Source organism: Phyllobates terribilis, unplaced genomic scaffold, assembly GCF_046119375.1.
Source record: "Phyllobates terribilis strain yellow unplaced genomic scaffold, ASM4611937v1 Scaffold_11__3_contigs__length_659146591, whole genome shotgun sequence".
NCBI classification, from domain to species: Eukaryota; Metazoa; Chordata; class Amphibia; order Anura; family Dendrobatidae; genus Phyllobates; species Phyllobates terribilis.
In genome coordinates, this window is record NW_027362771.1 from 287,130,299 (window position 1) to 287,152,976 (window position 22,678).

The window sequence follows — 22,678 nt, forward strand, 5'->3', positions numbered from 1 at the left end:
TGAAGGCAACATAACGGGTGCACCTCTGAGCAAAACAGCCCTGTTTCGACCACCCGGCTGCGATCCGGAGGTCATCATTTTCATTTATGTTGTGAGTTTTTGCAAATAAAGACATTTAGGCTGCATGCCCACGTTGCGGATTACAAGCGTTTTTGATGCGGAATTTCCGCAGCGGAAACGCTTGTAAAAAGCTAGGTAATCCGCTCCCCATGGTCCCCAAGGGGATTCCGCAAGTTCTATGCACATGCTGCGGATTTTTCCGCAGCGTTTATGCTGCGTTCAAAAATTAGCAGCATGTCAATTAATTTTGCGTTTCCGCAAGCGGAATTGCCTTTGTGCAATGCATTAAAAAACGCAAGGCAATTCCGCATGTGGAAAACGCGCGATAAACGCACGAAAAACACGTGCGGAATTCCGCATGCGTTTTTCCGGGAGAGGACTTGCAGAAATGAAGCAGAAATTTTCTGCTTCATTTCTGCAACGTGGGCACATAGCCTTAAGTTGAATTTTCCTTGGGTCACTGCCTCATTACCGCTTAGTGTCCACAACTCTTGATCAGTTTGACTGCGATATCCAAGGGATATTAATTGATACACAGCCTGATTGTAGTGAGCCCTGCCTGCTCAGTACGGAGGTGGGGGGGATTCTATCAGCACTGTTGGAACATGTGTCTCATTAAGTCAGAAGTTAAGGGCGCAGGTGGAGGCCCTAAAGTTGGTGGAGGAGGCAGAAGCACTGGAGGAAGTGTTAGATACAGAGGTTTGTCCCGCAAGCCTTGGGGATTCCAACACTTCCTGTCTAGTGACACCTTGGTGTCTAGTGGTTTAGTTCTCCATCCCCTGGTGTGTAGTAGTTTAGTTCTCTAACCCTAGCTGTTTAGTAGTTTACTTTTCCAACCCCTGTTGTCTATTAGTTCAGTTCTCCATGTTCTAGTGTGTATGTGTTGTTCTCCTACCCATCCATGCCCACCCCCAGGGGTTAACATCTGGTGACAAGGGTTTGAATTTTGCTCGGACCCTACTTCGTCCAGCCCCGGATCAACTGAAAAAAATTTTGGGCATCACTGCACATGCTTTCCCCCTCTTGAGTCTGTGAAGCTTTGTTTCAGACCTATGATGCCCCAGAATAGAATGTGTGAACAGCTCTGAAGACTCCCCCATCTGTGGTTCCCCACTGTCAGTTGGGTGGTTGGAGAGTTGTGACGAGGGGAAAAACAAGGGTAATTGGGGTGCCACCTCTAAGGATTGCACTGTCTGTGATGTTAAGGTAGAGGAAGAGGAGCAGAGGCCACTTGATGCAGCATTTGTCATCTACTGGAACAGATGTTCTTTCTGGCCCTCATCTACAAAGCATACCACTGTCTCAGTATCACAGACTTGGCCCTATCTTGGATCTCTTGATACCTAACCGACCGGACATTGTGTCTCCCACTCACACACCACATCCTCATCTCGACCCCTATGTGTTGGTGTCCCCCAAGGTTTAGTTCTAGGACCACTGCTCTTCTCCATCTACACTTTCGGACTGGAACAGCTCATAGAATCTCACGGTTTTCAGTATCACCTCTCTGCTGATGACACACAGATCTACCTCTCTGGACCTGATGTCACCTCCTTACTAACCAGAATCCCACAACGTGTGTCCGCTATTTTATCTTTCTTCTCTGCTAGATTTGTAAAACTTAATATGGATAAAACCAAATTCATCACCTTTCCACCATCTAATTCATCCCCTCCAAGTGACCTATCCATCAAAGTGAATGGCTGCCAACTCTCCCCAGTCCCGCAAGCTTGACTCTGATCTGTCCTTCAAACGTCAGATCCAAGCACTTTCCACTTGCTGCCGACTCTAACTCAAAAATATCTCAGGGATCTGCACATTCCTCAACCATGAATCTACAAAAACACCAGTGCACGCCCTCATTATCTCATGCCTCGACTACTGCAAGTTCCTGCTCTGTGGCCTCCCTTCTAACACACTCGCACCCCTCCAACCTATCCCAAACGGTGCTGGCCGATTAATCCACCTTTCACTCTGCTATTCCCCGGCTTCTCCCCTCTGTTAATCCCTATGCTGGCTCCCCTTTGCCCAGAGACTCCAGTTGAAAAGCCTAACTTAGGCATACCAAGCCATCCAAAACTCCATACATCTGTGACCTAGTCTCCCTGTACTTGCAACTGCGTGCAACCTCCCATCCTCACAAGATCTTGTTTTTTTACTTCCCTCTTACCTCTTCTTGTCACAATTGCATACAAAATTTGTCCCGTGCATCTCCCCTAATGTGGAACTCTCTACCCCAGCACATAAGTTTCTCGTCTACCGCTTAAACCTTCAAAGGGAAGCTGAAAACCCACTTCTACTGACAAATGCACAATCTGCAGTTACCCTCACTCCACCATACCGCTGAACGACTAGCTGTACCCACACCTACTGTATCCTCACCCATCCCTTGTAGATTGTTTGTGCGCAGTCGCAGGCAGGGTCCTCTCTCCTCTTGTACCAGTGGGTGACCCCTCTTCACATGTAAAGTGCCATGGAATAAATGGCGCTACAATAATAAATAATAATAATTATACTATTTGTACTTTGGGTCAATTGATGCATCTTTCCTGGTGTCTGCCCCTAATTTGATCTGTTTTAGCAGCTTTTGAGCCCATTTGAAGGGGTTGTGTATGCGTTTGGTTTTGCCTCCCATTGAATCCAATGGGGTTTGGATATGTTCGATGAATGTTCGACGAATAAATCAGCGAATATTGCAAAATTGGAGATTGTAAACCGAACCGAACATTGAAATATTTGCTCATCTCAAGTTAGAAACTTCTGTGAAGCACCTGCGAGTTCAAGGTGCTTATTACACATCTAGATAAGTTCGCTGAGGGGTCAAGTTTCCCGAATGGTGTCACTTGTGGGGGTTTCCACTTTTTAGGCATTTTATAGGCTCTCCAAATGCGAGATGGCATCCACTAATTATGCCAGCAAATATTACATTCAAAAAGTTAAATGGCACTCCTCTTCTGAGCCCCCTCATGTGCCCAAACAGTGGTTTTCCCCCACATATGTGGTATCAGTGTGCTCAGGAGAAATTGCACAACAAATTTTGTGGTTCATTCTCTCCTGTTACTCTTATGAAAGTAAAAAAATATTTTTAAATTTATATTTTTTTATTTAAATTTTTTCCTTCCACTAATTCCTGTGAGACACCAGCAGGGTTAATTAACTTCTTGAATGTGGTTTTGAGCACCTTGAGGGGTGCAGTTTTTAGAATGGTGACAATTTTGAGTATTTTCTGTCATATAGATGCCTCAAAGTCACTTCAAATGTGATGTGGTCCCTAAAAAAATTGGTTTTCTAAATTTTGTTGGAAAAGTTGGCCTGGTCATGAAGGTGAAAACAGGATTGGGGGTTAAAGGGGATAAGGACTAGGAATTTTTTTTTATTTTTACGCATATGTTTTATTCCTTGCTTTTTTTTCAAGAACCACAACTGTTTTATTTTTCTGTCTACACAGATATGTGAAAGCTTGTTGGTTGCAGAATGAGTTGTAGTTTTGAATATCACCATTTCTTTTATGGAAAAAAAATCCAAATGTGATGAAGACGTGAAAAAAAATGCATTTCAGCTATTTGTTTTTACAGTGTTCATTATGCATTAAAAATGCCCTAGAAATATTAAAGTCCAAGTCAGTCTGGTTACGGTAATACCAAGCAATCATAGATTTTTCTCTATTTTAGTGATGAAAAAAATTCTGATTATTGAAAAAAAAAAATGCATTTTTTCACCGTTTTCCAATTTTTCTAAGACCAGTGACATTCCTATTTACAGTTATATGAAAAAGTTTGGGCACCGCTATTAATCTTAAGCTTAATGTTTTATAAAAATTGGTGTTTTTGCAACAGCTATTTCAGTTTGATCTATGTAATAACTGTTGGACACAGTAATGTTTCTGCCTTGAAATGAGGTTTATTGTACTAACAGAAAATGTGCAATCTGCATTCAAACAAAATTTGACAGGTGCATAAGTATGGGCACCCCACCAGAAAAGTGACATTAATATTTAGTAGATCCTCCTTTTGCAAAAATAACAGCCTCTAGTGGCTTCCTGTAGCTTTTAATGAGTTCCTGGATCCTGGATGAAGGTATTTTTGACCATTCCTCTTTACAAAACAATTCCAGTTCAGTTAAGTTTGATGGTCGCCGAGCATGGACAGCCCTCTTCAAATGATCCCACAGATGTTCAATGATATTCAGGTCTGGGGACTGGGATGGCCATTACAGAACATTGTAATTGTTCCTCTGCATGAATGCTGAGTAGATTTGGAGCGGTGTTTTGGATCATTGTCTTGCTGAAAGATCCATCCCCTGCGTAACTTCAACTTTATCACTGATTCTTGAACATTATTGTCAAGAATCTGCTGATAATGAGTGGAATCCATGCGTCCCTCAACTTTAACAAGATTCCCGGTGCCGGCATTAGCCACACAGCCCCAAAGCATGATGGAACCTCCACCAAATTTTACTGTGGGTAGCAAGTGTTTTTCTTGGAATGTTGTGTTTTTTTGCCGCCATGCATAACGCCTTTTTGTATGACCAAACAACTCAATCTTGGTTTCATCAGTCCACAGGACCTTCTTCCAAAAAGAAATTGGCTTCTCCAAATGTGATTTTGCATACCTCAGCTGACTCTTTTGTGGCGTGCTTGCAGAAACGGCTTCTTTCGCATCACTCTCCCATACAGCTTCTCCTTGTACAAAGTGCGTTGTATAGTTGACTGATGCACAGTGACACCATCTGCAGCAAGTTGATGCTGCAGCTCTCTGGAGGTGGTCTGAGGATTGTCCTTGACTGATCTCACCATTCTTCTTCCCTGCCTTTCTGATGTTTTTCTTGGCCTGCCACTTCTGGCCTTAACAAGAACTGTCCCTGTGTTCTTCCATTTCCTTACTATGTTCCTCACAGTGGAAACTGACAGGTTAAATCTCTGAGACAACTTTTTGTATCCTTCCCCTGAACAACTATGTTGAATAATCTTTGTTTTCAGATCATTTGACAGTTGTTTTGAGGAGCCCATGATGCCACTCTTCAGAGGAGATTCAAACAGGAGAACAACTTGCAAGTGGCCACTTTAAGTAGCTTTTCTCATGATTGCATACACCTGGCTATGAAGTTCAAAGCTCAATGAGGTTACAAAACCAAAAAAAGTGCTTTAGTAAGTCAGTAAAAAGTAGGTAGGAGTATTTAAAACAAAAAAATTATAAGGGTGCCCATACTTATGCACCTGTCAAATTTTGTTTGAATGCAGATTGCACATTTTCTGTTAGTACAATAAACCTCATTTCAAGGCAGAAACATTACTGTGTCCAACAGTTATTACATAGATCAAACTGAAATAGCTGTTGCAAAACCACCAATTTTTATAAAACATTAAGCTTAAGATTAATAGGGGTGCCCAAACTTTTTCATATAACTGTATCTCTTGATGACGCTGAGTAAGGGCTTGTTTTTTTGCATGATGCGCTGAAGTTTTTTTTATACCAATTTGTATATATACTGTATGATGCTTATTTTTCATTTTTTATAGGAAAGTGCGATGACTCAAAAAATGCAATACTGGCATTTTGAATTTTTTCCTCCGTACAGCATTCATTAATTAGCTTAACTACATTACATTTTTTAATAGGTAGGATATTTACAAATGTTTTGATATCAAATATGTTTATTTTTTTCCATTCTTATTTTAATGGGACAAAGTAAGGGAATTTGAACTTTTAGAATTTTTCCATTTTTTATATATTTTTAACACTTTTTTTCTTTATTTTTTTAGCAGAATTTTTTAGTACCCTTTAGAGGACTTCAACCCGTGATTTTTTACAGTACTTCAGCATATAGTGAAAATCTTAGTCTCCAGCTACACTTCACAGGAGGAGCAAGGTGATAGTGATGGGGATCTTCAGCAAACCCCAGCTGTCATAGTAATCCATCTATTCCCCACAATTACATTGCAGTGGGCTGATGGCACATGGGCACCAGAGCTCATTCCATTTAAATAACACTGTCAGAAATTTACAGCAACATTTAATTGGTTAATTGTCAGGTCCGACACTTGGCACTAGCCGTGGTTCTAAAAGACAGAGGCTGGCTATATAATATAGCTGATATATACCACATGTGGAGAAAGATTTTCTCCTGAGCCCCTTTCAACATTTGTGTATCCCTTACTAGGACTTGAATATAATGTCCATTTATGGGAAGGGATTAAGCATCTATAATGAATGGTACAAAATAATTATGGTTTTTGTAACAAAATCTGCTACAGTCAACAAAAAAAGCAGGGAAGAATTTTAACCTTATATCAAGGCCATCAGGGCCATTTTTCCTGGGCAAAATTCAGAGTGGGGCTCCAAACGATAAAATATTCTATCAACAACACAGTCACATTAATCTGATTGTCAGTCTTAATTGGGTATTCTCATTTTAGACATTAATGGGCAGCATGGTGGCTCAGTTGTTAGCACAGTAGGCTTGCAGCGCTGCGTCCTTTGTATATTCTCTTTGTGTTTTGTGGGTTTCCACCAGGTTCACCAGTTTATTCTCACACTCCAATGACATATTGGAATTTAGACTGTGAGCCCTAATAGGGATGATGTCTGCAAAACATTATGGAAATGAATGGATGTATACATATGTGAGTAAAATAAAAAAAAGTCCACAAGACTAGTAGTAGGATAAACAGCTATCTCCAGAACAGAGGTCCTTTGACCCCACTGTCTTGCATGATGTCAAAGTCAATCTCTCCTTTCACTGCTATGGGTGTCCCAAGTACCACCCTTTAAAAGATAGCATGTAATCCAACATTTATGACACATTTCTTTTTGTCATATGTCCAAAACACATACAAAATATTTTTAAAGACATATAGTAATCAAATAATACCTATATCAGAATCATATATTACAACCATATAGCGATTATCTATTAGTTCCATACTGTTACTAAGCAAAATACACTATAATAGCGCCATTATTACAAATGATTCCTCCATATAAAGGCCCGAATACTACGACCACACCATGACCACTACCATTACCAATAGATAGTGACTCAATAACCTATAGTATAATCGGAGATGCGAACCTCTGTTTGAAGTCTTTATAGACTGCACAAGCGCGACATGCCTGCGCAGTCTGGCTCCAGACAGAAGAACGCATGGAGCTGTTACAGGTAAGAAGAGTGTGTATGGTGCCGGAGATCACAGTATGCGTATTCACTGAACGCATACCGTGATCTCCGGCGCCATACTTACATACTTACCTGACAGGGAGGAGAGTTGCCGTGGCGCCTCTGTTTGGTTCGGAGGCCAGAGGGGGAGTGAGGCTTCATTGGCAATGTGTCTTCAGCAAATTGGCGCCAGAGAGCGCGGTATGGGCACGCGCATACTCCAGCGCCGCACTCCATCCCCGGTCTCCGGTAGAACAGGACGCAGCGCTGGAGCACAGAGAAGAAAGGTGAGTATTAGAGATGAGCGTTGTTCTACTCGAACTGTTCGCCAATCTCAAATTCGAGCTGTTTTGGCGGTGTTCGAGCCGTTCGGCGAACACGAACGATTTGCGAAAAATTCGGCTGTTCGAGGTTATGTTCGATAACTGTTTGTGCACCAAAATCATAACTGGATTTTTTCTCAGTAATGATGAAAATTAATGTTAATACGCAGTTTGAGTGTACAGCGGGGTGGGGGGAGGGGCAGGGGATGGATCTCTGCAGGAATAATGAAGATCTCCATTTTTTATTCTCTTTCCCGCATTTACAGTGGGGAGGTGCAATCTGTCAGCCTATCAGCAGCGCACACACGGAGCGAAGTGCTTTTTTCACACAGGCAAGGGCATGTGTCATTGGCAGTGTATGTCACATGTCCTTGCCCTATAAGACCAAGCCATTTTCCCCGTCGCCACCATTTTCTCACTGCTGCGTGTTAGACGGCACCGCTGTTGCTGTGTGCGCTATACCTTGTTAATTTCAAGCCAATTTTCGCACAAATCTACAGATAGCTTAGGAGTAGGGAATAGTTGTGATTGCAGTCCTTTTAAGGACTAGGTTACAGCATTTCCTACGACTTTTATCAGGCAGGTCTGTGCTCTTAAATAGATAGATTGTGGGAGTAAAGACTAATTGTAATTGCAGTCCTTTTCAGGACTAGGTTACATCAGTTCCTATCAGTTTTTGCCAGGCAGGTCTGTGCCAGTGCTGTGCAAGTTTTTTTCACAGCATTTGGCTGAATCTAGCAAAGCTAATCCTTTTTGGCCTATTGCAGAGTGTGTTAGTCAGTGGAGTAGCCTATCTGTGTTGCAAGATATACCACCTGTGTATAGAATACCAATTTTTTTACTGCACCTAGTGAAGTAAAATCTTTTGGGCATAGCATCATTCTATTAGTCCATCTATACTGACCTCCATCAGGTTGCAAATTGAATATAATTTTTTTTCTGCATCTAGCTCTGAAAAAATATTTGGCATTCTAGCAGTGTGTGGGTCTTTCTCTATTAGTCCATCTATACTGACCTCCATCAGGTTGCAAACTGAATATATTTTTTTTCTGCATCTACCTCTGAAAAAATATTGGGCTTCTAGCTGTGTGTGGGACTTGTTCTATTAATCCATCTATACAGACCTCCATCAGGTTGCAAACTGAATATAATTTTTTTCTGCATCTACCTCTGAAAAAATATTTGGGCTTCTAGCTGTGTGTGGGACTTGTTCTATTAGTCCATCTATACTGACCTCCATCAGGTTGCAAACTGAAAATAATTTTTTGTCTGCATCTAGCTCTGAAAACATATTTGGCCTTCTAGCAGTGTGTGGGACTTTCTCTATTAGTCCATCTATACTGACCTCCATCAGGTTGCAAATTAAAAATAATTTTTATCTGCATCTACCTCTGAAAAAATATTTGGGCTTCTAGCTGTGTGTGGGACTTGTTCTATTAGTCCATCTATACGGACCTCCATCAGGTTGCAAACTGAATATAATTTTTTTCTGCATCTAGCTCTGAAAAAATATTTGGCCTTCTAGCAGTGTGTGAGACTTTCTCTATTAGTCCATCTATACTGACCTCCATCAGGTTGCAAATTAAAAATAATTTTTATCTGCATCCAGCTCTGAAAAAATATTTGGCCTTCTAGCAGTGTGTGGGACTTTCTCTATTAGTCCATCTATACTGACCTCCATCAGGTTGCAAATTAAAAATAATTCTTTGTCTGCATCTAGCTCTGAAAAAATATTTGGCCTTCTAGCAGTGTGTGGGACTTTCTCTATTAGTCCATCTATACTGACCTCCATCAGGTTGCAAACTGAATATATTTTTTTTCTGCATCTACCTCTGAAAAAATATTGGGCTTCTAGCTGTGTGTGGGACTTGTTCTATTAATCCATCTATACAGACCTCCATCAGGTTGCAAACTGAATATAATTTTTTTCTGCATCTACCTCTGAAAAAATATTTGGGCTTCTAGCTGTGTGTGGGACTTGTTCTATTAGTCCATCTATACTGACCTCCATCAGGTTGCAAACTGAATATAATTTTTTTCTGCATCTAGCTCTGAAAAAATATTTGGGCTTCTAGCTGTGTGTGGGACTTTCTCTATTAGTCCATCTATACTGACCTCCATCAGGTTGCAAATTAAAAATAATTTTATGTCTGCATCTAGCTCTGAAAAAATATTTGGCCTTCTAGCAGTGTGTGGGACTTTCTCTATTAGTCCATCTATACTGACCTCCATCAGGTTGCAAACTGAATATATTTTTTTTCTGCATCTACCTCTGAAAAAATATTGGGCTTCTAGCTGTGTGTGGGACTTGTTCTATTAATCCATCTATACAGACCTCCATCAGGTTGCAAACTGAATATAATTTTTTTCTGCATCTACCTCTGAAAAAATATTTGGGCTTCTAGCTGTGTGTGAGACTTGTTCTATTAGTCCATCTATACTGACCTCCATCAGGTTGCAAACTGAAAATAATTTTTTGTCTGTATCTAGCTCTGAAAAAATATTTGGCCTTCTAGCAGTGTGTGGGACTTTCTCTATTAGTCCATCTATACTGACCTCCATCAGGTTGCAAATTAAAAATAATTTTTATCTGCATCTACCTCTAAAAACATATTTGGGCTTCTAGCTGTGTGTGGGACTTGTTCTATTAGTCCATCTATACTGACCTCCATCAGGTTGCAAACTGAATATAATTTTTTTCTGCATCTAGCTCTGAAAAAATATTTGGCCTTCTAGCAGTGTGTGTGACTTTCTCTATTAGTCCATCTATACTGACCTCCATCAGGTTGCAAATTAAAAATAATTTTTTGTCTGCATCTAGCTCTGAAAAAATATTTGGCCTTCGAGCAGTGTGTGGGACTTTCTCTATTAGTCCATCTATACTGACCTCCATCAGGTTGCAAACTGAATATATTTTTTTTCTGCATGTACCTCTGAAAAAATATTGGGCTTCTAGCTGTGTGTGGGACTTGTTCTATTTATCCATCTATACAGACCTCCATCAGGTTGCAAACTGAATATAATTTTTTTCTGCATCTACCTCTGAAAAAATATTTGGGCTTCTAGCTGTGTGTGGGACTTGTTCTATTAGTCCATCTATACTGACCTCCATCAGGTTGCAAACTGAAAATAATTTTTTGTCTGCATCTAGCTCTGAAAAAATATTTGGCCTTCTAGCAGTGTGTGGGACTTTCTCTATTAGTCCATCTATACTGACCTCCATCAGGTTGCAAATTAAAAATAATTTTTATCTGCATCTACCTCTAAAAACATATTTGGGCTTCTAGCTGTGTGTGGGACTTGTTCTATTAGTCCATCTATACTGACCTCCATCAGGTTGCAAACTGAATATAATTTTTTTCTGCATCTAGCTCTGAAAAAATATTTGGCCTTCTAGCAGTGTGTGTGACTTTCTCTATTAGTCCATCTATACTGACCTCCATCAGGTTGCAAATTAAAAATAATTTTTTGTCTGCATCTAGCTCTGAAAAAATATTTGGCCTTCGAGCAGTGTGTGGGACTTTCTCTATTAGTCCATCTATACTGACCTCCATCAGGTTGCAAACTGAATATATTTTTTTTCTGCATGTACCTCTGAAAAAATATTGGGCTTCTAGCTGTGTGTGGGACTTGTTCTATTTATCCATCTATACAGACCTCCATCAGGTTGCAAACTGAATATAATTTTTTTCTGCATCTACCTCTGAAAAAATATTTGGGCTTCTAGCTGTGTGTGGGACTTGTTCTATTAGTCCATCTATACTGACCTCCATCAGGTTGCAAACTGAAAATAATTTTTTGTCTGCATCTAGCTCTGAAAAAATATTTGGCCTTCTAGCAGTGTGTGGGACTTTCTCTATTAGTCCATCTATACTGACCTCCATCAGGTTGCAAATTAAAAATAATTTTTATCTGCATCTACCTCTGAAAAAATATTTTGGCTTCTAGCTGTGTGTGGGACTTGTTCTATTAGTCCATCTATACTGACCTCCATCAGGTTGCAAACTGAATATAATTTTTTTCTGCATCTACCTCTGAAAAAATATTTGGCCTTCTAGCAGTGTGTGGGACTTTCTCTATTAGTCCATCTATACTGACCTCCATCAGGTTGCAAATTAAAAATAATTTTTATCTGCATCTACCTCTGAAAAAATATTTTGGCTTCTAGCTGTGTGTGGGACTTGTTCTATTAGTCCATCTATACTGACCTCCATCAGGTTGCAAACTGAATATAATTTTTTTCTGCATCTACCTCTGAAAAAATATTTGGCCTTCTAGCAGTGTGTGGGACTTTCTCTATTAGTCCATCTATACTCACCTCCATCAGGTTGCAAACTGAATATATTTTTTTTCTGCATCTACCTCTGAAAAAATATTTGGGCTTCTAGCAGTGTGTGGGACTTTCTCTATTAGTCCATCTATACTGACCTCCATCAGGTTGCAAATTGAATATAATTTTTTTCTGCATCTAACCCAGCCAATAGTTTTGGCCTAATACCACAGTTTGGCCACTCAGCTCTGCTCGGTTCCCATCCATTGTTTTTTTGTGCAAACAACTCCAGAGTTGTGAAATAGTTAACCACCAAAATGAGTGGAAAAAGGCCTGCTGCTGGTGGAAAGGGGAATAGGCGTGTTGGGAAGGGGAAAAAAGGTTGTGTCCGTGGGGTAGGTGTTAAAGCAACAGTAACATCTGCAGAAGAAAGACCATCTTCCAGCCAAACTAAAATGTCTACTTCTTTTAGCGGACAATGTGATAAGATCCCTTTCTTACGGCCACGCCAATCGCTACAAATTCCAGATGAGGCACAAAAACAGCAGGTGCTTCAATGGATATCAAGTGCTCCTTTAAGTGGGCTCTCCTCCACATCAACTTCAACATCACAAATACTCCAGTCCTCAAAGGTGTCACCCCAATCGCACTTGCTTCCTCACAGCTCCCAAATCTCCAGCTGCCTGTCTGAGTATGAGGTAGAACAGATGGTTGAGTCTGCAGAGCTGTTTACTCATACTATAGCCTGGGAATCAGAGGTCGACTCCAGCGCTTCTGTGAATCCAGACGAGGAAATGATCTGCACTGATGCCCAGAACCTTTATGAATCGGATCCAGGACCAGACGCAGAAGGTTCTGACCATAATGTAGACCCTCATTCCCAAACTGTAACTCCTGTTGGTGGAGACAATGAGGAAGACGATGATGAGACTCAAATACCTGATTGGAGCGACAACTTTAGTTTTTTGTCAGGGCAGGAACAGGTTGGCTCTGAGGACGACGGGTGTGATAACGCACAGGGTGATGATGATGAGGTTGGAGATCCCACTTACTGTCAACCCACAGTCAGCCAAGAGATGAGGTCAGCAGAGGAGGTGGAGGAAGATGCTAGTGACGACGAGGTCAGGTTGCGCCTTCCTGGACAGAGACGTAGTACTCGAAGCACGTCAACAACTGCATCCTCAAACACAACTCTGCCTCTCACCACAAGTCGTGGTGGCTCTTCAGGTCGCATGGGTGCTAAGCCTTGCATAGCCTGGGCATTTTTTCAGATCGATAAAGATGACCCAACTCGTGTTATCTGTAACATTTGTCAGCAAAAGCTAAGTAGAGGCCAAAAAAATACATAGTTTGAGTACTTCATGCATGAACCGGCACATGGACATGAAGCATAAGTTGCAGTGGGAAGCTCAGTGTGCTACAATGCAGCCTAGCCGGCCGGGCCAACCACCGTCTGCCATATCTTGTGCATCCGCGGCCTCTTCATCCTCTGTGACTGGGGGGACAGCAGTCACACCTGTTTTGGGGCGCAGACCTGCCACCTCTTTACCCGCAACAGCCAGCGTGATTGGCAGGTCATCATTTTCTTTGGAGGTGGTAACACCAGCTGGTGTTGAGCGCTGTCCGACATCGACAGCACCACCTTTGGATCAAGGCAACCTAACATGTCCGCCTGCATCTTCCTCACAGACCGGCAGTTTGCCGGGGACACCCTTATCAACCCCGTCTAAGCACAATAGCCAGCCCTCGGTCCCTCAGATGTGGACAAGTAAAAGACCATTTCCTCCTAGCCATGAGAAAGCTAAGAGGTTGAATTTCACCATCTGCAAGCTCTTGGCTACAGAAATGCTGCCTTTCCGCCTGGTGGACACAGAGGATTTTCGAGACCTTATGTCCATCGCAGTGCCCCAGTACCAGATGCCCAGTCGGCACTACTTCTCAAAGAAAGGTGTACCTGCGCTCCACCAGCATGTCGCAAACAACATCACCGCTTCTTTGAGAAACTCTGTGTGTGACAGCGTGGATTTCACCACAGACACTTGGACGAGTAGGCATGGACAGGGGCGTTACATGTCGCTGACTGGGCACTGGGTAACTATGGTGACAGCAGGACAAGGGGCTGCTGTCCAAGTCTTGCCGTCCCCACGAGTTGTGCGTCAATCCTCTTTATGTCAAAGTTCCTCCACTGCTTCTGCCTCCTCAACCTCCTCTCGGTCTTCCACCTGCACCCAAAGCCTGTCTGGTCATGCCACAAGCTTTCTAACTGCGCAGAAGGGATCCTGCACACCTCCTTACTATGCTGGCAGTAGGGCTCAACGTCATCAGGCGGTTTTTACTTTGAAATGTCTGGGAAATGTGAGTCACACAGCTGAGGAGTTGTGGTCAGCTCTGGAGAACCAATTTCATGAATGGTTGTCTCCACTGGACCTGAAACCAGGGAAGGCCATGTGCGACAATGCTGCAAACCTGGGTGCGGCCCTTCGCCGGGGCAATGTCACACACGTGCCTTGTATGGCTCACGTGTTGAACCTGGTTGTCCAGCAATTTTTAGCCCACTATCCCAGACTAGATGGCCTTCTGCAGAGGGCACGGTCGCTGTGTGCTCACTTCCGCCGCTCGCATCCCGCAGCTCAGCGACTTACATCTCTACAGAAGTCGTTGGGCCTGACACTTCACCAGCTAAAATGCGATGTGCCTACCCGGTGGAATTCAACTCTGCACATGTTGCAGCGACTGTGGCAGCACCGACAAGCCCTGGTGCAATACGTTCTGACATATAGCCTGGGCCAACGAGATCCGGAGGTGGGGCAAATCACGCTGGAGGAGTGGTCTCAGATCAGGGACCTATGCACCCTTCTGCACAGTTTTGAAATGGCGACGAAGATGTTTAGTGCTGACGATGCCATTATCAGCATGACTATTCCGGTGATTTACATGCTGGAGCACATGTTAAACAGAATTCGGAGTCAGGTGGTGGCACAAGAGGAGGTGGAGGAAGTAGAGGAGGAGGAGTTGTATGCGGAAGGGCTAACATCTGCAAGGTCCAGACGGTCGGCAGCACCAAGGCGGCAGGCATGTGAGGGTGGGGGAGATGGTTTTACCAGGGCGCATGGTAGCAGCCAAACTAGTGAGGAAGGTGCAGGAGCCGAGGAAGAAGTGGAGGACGAACTGATGGAAAACTCATCAGATGAGGGAGACCTTGATCACATTTCTGTTGTGCGAGTTTGGGGGGAGAGGACAGAGGAAGGAAGCATGATTGTTACCTCGCCACCAACACAACAGGGACTTGGTGCTCCTGGATGCGCAACACACATGAGTGCCTTCTTGCTGCACTACCTGCAACATGACCCTCGAATTGTGAGAATTAGAAATAATCCTGACTACTGGGTTGCCACACTGTTAGATCCCCGGTACAAAAGTAAATTTGCAGAAATTATTCCTGCCATAGAAAGGGATGCACGCATGCAGGAGTATCAGCAGAGACTGTTGCAGAATCTTACATGTGCTTTTCCACAAAACACTAGTGGTGCACGTAGTGAATCTCACAGTTCCAACTTGCCAACCGTGGGACAGTCAAGTGTTCAGCACTCAAACCGTAACAGAACCACAGTATCTGCTCGTAACATCAATTTTGCGGAATCATTTCACCACTTCTTTAGCCCATCCTTTGCAAGGCCACAGGAGACAAGAAGTCTGACACATAGTCAACGCCTAGAGACGATGGTACAGGAGTATCTCCAAGTAAACATTGAAGCCATGACTGTGTCACTGGACCCTTGTTTCTTTTTGGGCTTCCAATCTGGATAAATGGCCGGAGCTAGCCACTTACGCCTTGGAGATCTTGTCATGCCCCGCAGCCAGCGTTCTGTCTGAACGTGTGTTCAGCGCTGCTGGTGGTGTGCTGACAGATAAGCGCACGCGGCTCTCCACTGATAATGTAGACAGACTCACGTTCATAAAGATGAACAAATCATGGATCCGAAACGACTTTTCTACCCCTGTGTCATCCTGGGGAGAGTAAAAGCTTGATGATTGGTTAAAATCACCCTACCAACCATTTTAAGCTTTCAAATTACTAATCATGTTTATCTGTATCTTGACTGGAAAATAATTTGGGCTTTGTAGCAGTGTGCAGCACTGATCCTATTAGCCCATCTATACTAAGCTCCACCAGATTTAAAATTAATAATAATTTGCAGCTGCATCTAGCCCGGAAAATAATTTTGGGGCTCCGAGATGCGCAAGACACATAAGTGCCTTCTTTCTGCACTACCTGCAACATGACCCTCATATTGTCAGAATTCGAAGTAATCATGACTACTGGGTTGCCACACTCTTAGATCCCCCAAACTTTTCGATCAACCTTTTCATTTTAATAAAGACCAAAAAAATGGTCATTTTTGAAATTATAAGCATTAGCAGGTTATTAGAAACTGAAATCAAACAGTTTTCAACTCAAAACTTTATTCTAGGTGATGTTACATTTTCACATAGGACCCCTTGTTCGAAAGGAGCTTCTGAACTCTCTCGTCCATTGAATTTGTCAGGTTTTGGATGGTTTCTGCTTCAATTGTTTTGCATGAGGACAGAATACCCTCCCAGAGCTGTTGCTTAGATGTGAACTGCCTCCCGCCATCATAGACACTCCTTTTGATGATGCTCCAGAAGTTCTGAATGGGGTAGAGGTCAGGGGAGCATGGGGGTCACACCATAAGTTTGTCCCCTTTTATGCCCATATCAGTCAGAGATGCAGATGTTTTATGTGCAGCATGAGATGGTGCAATATCATGCAAAAAAATGATCTTGCTGTGAAATACATGGTTCTTCTTCTTGAACCATGGCAGGAAGTGCTGTTTGAGAAAATCCACATACATTATGGAGTTCATCTTTAGCACCTTCAGGGATCCTAAAGGGGCCGACAATCTCTCTCCCCATGATTCCAGCCCAAAACATTACTCCACCTCCTCCTTGTTGGCGCTGTAGCCGTGTTTGCGTGGGGTGTCCATCAACCAGCCATCCTCCACTCCATCCATCTGGATCATCGAGCGCTGCACGGCACTCATCCGTGAACAAAACAGTTTTGAAATCAGTCTTCATGTATTGTTTGGCCCACTGGAGCCATTTCTGCTTGTGTGAAGTGGATAGAGGAGGTCGACAGGACGGCATATGCACAGCTGCAAACCTCTGAAGGACCCTGCATCTTGTTGTTCGGGGGACGTTGGAGGCACCAGCAGCTTCAAAAACTTGTCTGCTGCTATGACAAGGCTTTTTTGCCGCTGCTCTTTTAACCTGACGTAATTGCCTATAAGAAAGAGTCCTCAATTTGCCCTTATCAGCACGCACACGTGTGTACTGTGAATCAGCTACATACTTCTTGATTGCCAAGACACTTCATCCTGATCATCGCACAATGTTGATTGTAGTCATGCCTTGACCTAAACACTCCACAATTTGTTGCTTCTCAGCAGCCGACACATCCTTTTTCTTTCCCATTTAGGCAGAAAATGTAGGCTGCTTAATAATGTGAGACAGCCTTCTTAAGTAGTCTTGCCTTTCATTGGACACACCTGCCAAACTAATTAGCACAGGTGTCTGCAATTGCTTACAGTGATATAAAGAGCCCTGACACACATCACCATCAATGAGTTTAACTGACAAACAAACAAATTCTTCCCTTATCACTCCTAAACACTTTTTGCATAATAATTTGGAACACAGTGTACATGTGCTTTTCCACAAAACACCAGTGGATCACGTAGTGAATCTTACAGTTCTAACTTGCCAACCGTGGTCTGTATGGTGTTGTTCAATAAAGGGCCCAACATAGATGGGAGAGGTCTCTATGAATAGGAATTCCTAAGTATTTGATACCCTGTGAGGGCCAGGCAAAGGGAAAGTTGGACTGGATGGAATCCTATATGGATTTGGGGAGGGAGACATCGAGGGCCTCAGACTTCGCTGCATTGATTTTAAAATTTGACCATGTAACAAAGTGATCTATTTCAGCCATAACAGCATGGATGGATATATGTGATTGAGTGATGTATACTAGTACATCATCAGCAAATAGAGAGCACTTGTACTCGGTGCCTCCCACCTCAATTCACCTAATATTGGGGTTATGGCGAATTGATGAGAGCAGGTGCTCCGTCACTAGGATGTATAAGAGGGGGGACAGAGGACATCCCTGACTTGTCCCATTGGTGATTGTGAAAGGTGATGAAAATGTTCTGATGCACCCCCTGGGCCTTGGGACACCCGGAGCCGGACCCTTTTTGGTGGATGCTGGTGGTTGTAGTCTTCGTGGCGGCAACCCGGTTCCGTGGCTCAGGGTGGTCAAACCAGTGGCGCAACTATTTATGTGGTTTTGATGTTTAAATGTCCGACTACGCCACCCGTGGATTGCGGTCAGAGTGAACCGCCGCTGCAGGGCAGACCGCTGAGGCTGGTGTTATGGGTGCAGCAGAGCGTAGCATAACTCCCCACGGGAGGAGTATAGCCTCAGGGCAGTGTATGCGGAGGATGGGGGTGATGGTGCAGGGCAGCAGCAGTAACGACACGGAGTCAGTGATGCAGTCCAGGGCCTTTACTCACAGTTCTTATTATCCAGACCAAGTCTGCAGGTAACGGCTGCCCACGTCGTATTGTGCTCACCAGGTGAGGGGCTCAGACAACTCCCAGATAACTTTGGAGCGCTTCACAGGACCCCCTTTGTGTGTCCTTTGTCTGGCCTTTCTTACCAACCCTTCTGTCCGGCTGCCTCGGGCCTCCTCTTGGTAAACTTGGCGCCAGTTTCCCTGACCCTATGTGCTGCCCTCCTAGCGGGTGTAGCGAGGGGCTGCGCCACATAAAATGTCACAGCCTCCGGTTTCTAGCTGATGGTCGTTTCCTGCCTCCACTAGTTTCGGGGACCGGTCTCCCCCTTTGGCCTGACCCCTCCATGCAGGTGGATTCGGGCGTGCGGTGGCGACTCGCCCGTCCGCACCCCTGGGATCCCTTCGTTCCTCGTTCCTGGAGCCTTCTCCGCTCCTCTTCCTTCCTTCTCCCTCTTCCAGGCCTGGGCCTCTGTTACTAGGCCCGCCTCCGGAGCAGAGCTCATGCAGAGCACCTGCTCCCTGCCACTTCTGCTCAGACTTCTCTGCACTGAACTAAGATGGTGCCCACCTTTTATACTCCCTTCTCAATGCACCCAGGAACTGCTTCCTCCCTGCTCCTGCACTACAGGGTTCCCCTTCCTCAGTGTTCCCTCCCCCCACTCCAGCCAGGGACAGGGACTGTCGTGCCCATCTCAGGGGCATATTGGTCGCCATGCCCCACGGCAATGTGGTGTAATGCATGCAGGTGTCGGGTCCTGATCCACACTCCATCCTTACCTGAGAGTGAGATATCACACCTCTGGGTGAGGTGCAATACCTCTGTAGCAACCGAGCCCTCAGGGTGCTACAGTTCCATTTATCTTCAGCCTAGGTGACGTATTGCGATACAGGGCCGTGATTTGGGCTATAAAAGGGTCCCCTAGACCCCTACCCCAAGCTTTTTAAGAGAATCATATATGGCGTGCCAGGAGACTCTATGGAATGCTTTCTCAGCATCCAACGAGAGTATCTAATTACAAATTTTTAACTACATCTAGCCCAGGAAATACTTTGTGCCTTGTATCAGTGTCTGCTAGTGAGCGGATTATCCCGGCTGTTAAGCAAGCTACACCACCTGTAGTTTGGACACTTAATTTTTTCAAAGGAAATGCTTCGGGACCACGGGATACTCAGTGAAGAGCATCAGGAGGCACCCCAAGGCATAGGGGGTGGGACTGGCAGTAGGATGCCTTGCAGTGGACAGCCGAGCTCGATCCTTATTAAAGCTTTTTAACTGCAGCAGCTTTAGTGGACGCTACTGGAGCTGGAATTACGCGGCTGCTGGCATGAGAATTGCCCTCCAATAGATCCTTGTAAATGGATTTAAAGTGTATTCATTCAAATTAGAGAGACAATTTAAATTAAAAAGCTTAGAGCTGCCTCCACCACAGGGGGGCTCGCTCGACCCACCAGCGGACAGGCACCAGTATTGGGAGTGGGGGGCTGGCCGTCAGGGTTCACCGCGGCTCTGGCACAAACCCGGCGACACGGAGGTGGCACGGGCAGGAGCGGACTGAACGTGTCGGCTTCTCACTTTTTGGATTTTAGAAGGGCATGACATGCCTATATCTGTGTCTCCCCCTCCTTTCACTCCTCCACCTCTTTTCTTTTCTCATGACTATATGTACTTGTCACTTTTCCATGTGTTAGTTGTGTCTTCTGAGCAGTTTGTCAGCTTTTGGACACCTTTGAAGGTGTTTTCTATGTGTTTCTATGTGTTTTTGTTTGCCTGCCATTGGTTTTAACTGTGTTCGAAGGTGTTCGACGAACAGTTCGACGAACAGTTCGGCGAACACACGGGTGTTCGACGAACCGAACCGAACTCTAACACTACGGGGGTGGCTCAACACTAGTGAGTATTAGTGTTTATTTTTTTGTATGTGTGCATTGTGATAGTGATGAGGGGTACCATACATACCAGGATTGGGTGGTGATGGGACCATGCATATCAGGATTTGGAGGTTGAGGGGACCATGAATACCAGGATTGGGGGGTGATGGGTGCCATGCATACCAGGATTTGAGGGTGTGGGGACCATGCATATCAGGATTGGGGGGTGAGGGGTGCCATGCATACCAGGATTGGGGATGAGGGGTGCCATACATACCAGGATTGGGGGTGAGGGGACCATGCATACCAGGATTGGGGGTCAGGGGTGCCATACATACCAGGATTGGTGGGTGAAGGGACCATGCATACCAGTATTGGGGGTCAGGGGTGCCCAACATACCAGGATTGGGGGGTGAGGGGACCATGCATACCAGGAATGGGGGGGTGAGGGGTGCCATGCATATCAGGATTGGGAGGTGAGGGGACCATGTATACCAGGATTGGGGGTGAGGGATGCCATACATACCAGGATTGGGGGATGAGGGGACCATGCATACCAGGATTGGTGATGAGGGGGCCATGCATACCAGGATTGGGTGTGAGGGGACCATGCATACCAGGATTGGGGATGAGGGGTACCATACATTCCAGCATTGGGGATGAGGGGTACCATGCATACCAGGATTGGGGCGTGAGGGGACCATGCATACCAGGATAGGGATGAGGAGGTACCATGCATACCAGGATTGGGGGGTGAGGGGACCATGCATACCAGGATTGGGGGGGGGTGAGGGGACCATGCATACCATGATTGGGGGTGAGGCGTTCCCTGCATACCAGGATTGGGGGTGAGGGGTGCCATGCATACCAGGATTGGGGGTGAGGGGTGCCATGCATACCAGGATAGGGGTGAGGGGGTACCTTACATTCCAGGATAGGGATGAGGGGATACCATGCATACCAGGATTGGTGGTGAGGGGACCATGCATACCAGGATAGGGATGAGGGGGTACCATGCATACCAGGATTGGGGGGTGAGGGGACCATGCATACCAGGATTGGGGGTGAGGAGTGCCATGCATACCAGGATTGGGGGTGAGGGGTGTCATGCATACCAGGATTGGGGTGAGGGGTGCCATGCAAACCAGGATAGGGATGAGGGATGCCATGCATACCAGGATAGGGCAGCGCATAACAGGATGGGGGAACAGGATTGGGGAGCACAAATACCAGGATGGGGGCAGCACAAATACCAGGATGGGGGCACAGGATGGGGGCAGCACATAGCAGGAGGGGGGCAGCACATACCTGCATGAGAGATCATATACCAATAAAAATGCTCTCCACCCGGGCGTAGAACGGGTTCAATAGCTAATAGTAATATAAAGAGGTATCGAGACGAGAGAAAATGGCATGGTCAATCAAAATAACTTAATCTTATTCTGTTGTATAAATAAAAATTATTTTGCAGCTCTTGGTTGAATCTTAGAGTTCCTAAGTTAATTAGAATGAAGCAGGCAATAACTTGAGATTATGAATAAATGGCCCCTCTGATCAGTGTATTCATGATCTGGCAAAATGACCCACCCATTGTTAAAAAGAAGTGCAAAGCATTGCACTCTTAGATTATGGTCACACTATCAGTATTTGGTCAGTATTTCACATCAGTGTGTGTAAGCCAAAACAAGGAGTGGGCGAAAAATGCAGAAGTGGTGACGTGTTTCTATTATACTTTTCCTTTGGATTGTTCCACTCCTGCTTTTGGCTTACAAATACTGATATAAAATACTGACCAAATACTAAAAATGTGACTGTAGCCTTAGACTGAAACTGGGCTTGATAAAAAAGTCTGAAAGCTTGTCTTCATCTCAGAGGGGAGGAGCACATAGCTGATCACTTTTGCACCTTCATTTTAGTGATTGGTAATGCTTTCAACACCCAGTCCTCCTTCAATAAAGACATGACAAAAATGAAAAAAAAAACCATGCAGGAGGCTTTAAAATAACAAAATATTCATACTCACCTGACCGATCTTCCATTGCTCTTCTTCCCACTGTCTGAATTCCCAGGAATATTCTTCCTAGCTTTTTTGTCAGGACACTCTTGTGACTGCTGTAGCCAGTTATTGACTTCAGTAGTGATCAATCAGCATTTCTGCAGCTATTGATTGGCTGTGTCCATAAGCCTGGAACAAAATATACAGAAATTCCTTTTACACTGCAGTCACAATTTTTCTGTTAAATGTACAGGGCTTGAGAGTTGTGGCCAAACACAAAATGACAGATTAACTATAACTTTCAGCAGAATTTGCAGTAAATTATAGTGAAAATCTACAACAGCTTTTAGGTGACTTAGATTTCAGGTTGTGGCATATGAGCAGTCCAAAACACACTAAATTATTTGAG